This window comes from Pundamilia nyererei, unplaced genomic scaffold (genome assembly GCF_000239375.1).
Source record: "Pundamilia nyererei isolate P.nyererei 1_Seehausen unplaced genomic scaffold, PunNye1.0 scaffold00070, whole genome shotgun sequence".
NCBI classification, from domain to species: domain Eukaryota; kingdom Metazoa; phylum Chordata; class Actinopteri; order Cichliformes; family Cichlidae; genus Pundamilia; species Pundamilia nyererei.
This window is the reverse complement of record NW_005187471.1, coordinates 2,667,536-2,668,635: the sequence shown is the minus strand read 5'-3', so window position 1 is coordinate 2,668,635 and position 1,100 is coordinate 2,667,536. Positions and strand designations below refer to the sequence as shown.

Below are 1,100 nucleotides of genomic sequence, written 5' to 3'. Positions count from 1 at the left end.
GCATCTTACGGTTACAAGACAAAGTTTGGTTCTGTAGAAATGACCCTACTTCTCACATGGTTTATGACTTTATTGAAGAATAAAGTCATAAATATTTATGGATTTTAATCCCAGTGCAGTTAATTGGGTCACCAGATTTAACTATCTCTTCTCTATCTATTGTTCTTTGTCTACTGAGTGAACAATGTCCCTGAGTTTCACAGTAGCTCGCGTGTGATGTCCAGTTTAACAACAAAAGTGCAGAATTTAATGCAGACTTCACAAACAAGTAGCTGATGTCACAGTGGATACATCTTTTATATACAGTCTATGGTTTCAATATAAAATATAGTATACTGCATCAGATATACACGTACACTCTCAATAACATTTGGTTAAATGTCCCTTAGCAAGTTGTGCCTCGACTAGAAGCTTTTGATTTCCATAAACAAGCTTCTACGACGGCCCCAGAGCATGATGCTACCACCACCATGCCTAACAGCTGGTGCAGTGGTCTTAGGTTTTAAAGCCTCACCTTTACACCTCCAAACATATCTCTTGTCATTGTCGCCAAACGGCTAAATCTATGTCTACAAATGAATGGTTCGAAAAGGAGACTGTCTTATTGACTAAATAAAAAGCTACTACCACAATACAGCTTACCTAAAAAGCTCTAAAATACTCTAGATTGAATTGAAAATTAAGCATTAAGAGCTTTTTCATGTTTTTTATAACAATAATACTTTATTAATGTAAGTTTTCACTTGTGCAAACACCTGTTTCCTTCTTATCTCATTCTCTCCCTGATGATCTCTTCCTTTTCCTCTGTTGCACCACAGTCTCACTCACGAATGGGTGTTGAAATAATAATGAAGTAGACTGTTTTTCTCAGGAAAAGCACTTTTTGGATGTGTCCACTTAGAAAAGGAATAAAAACTATTTTTCTTTGTTGAAAAATAAAATACTTTTCACCCTTTTTCATTTTCATGCCACTTGCCCCACATTGAATGGGACGGTTGAAGTTTTCACTGATTTTTAAAGTAGCTGTTGCAGTAAATTGAAAGCGCTCATGAGAGTATCTCCCGCAGGTGTATTTTCGCACCGTGGAGCTCATCCAGGAG

General features: G+C 36.8%; 1 protein-coding gene across 1 annotated transcript in view; it reads left to right on the top strand.

Moving 5' to 3' along the window:
- Window positions 1–1,100, top strand: part of manba (mannosidase, beta A, lysosomal) — an 8,798-nt gene that overhangs the window by 3,232 nt on the left and 4,466 nt on the right. The gene's annotated exons all lie outside the window — the stretch shown is intronic.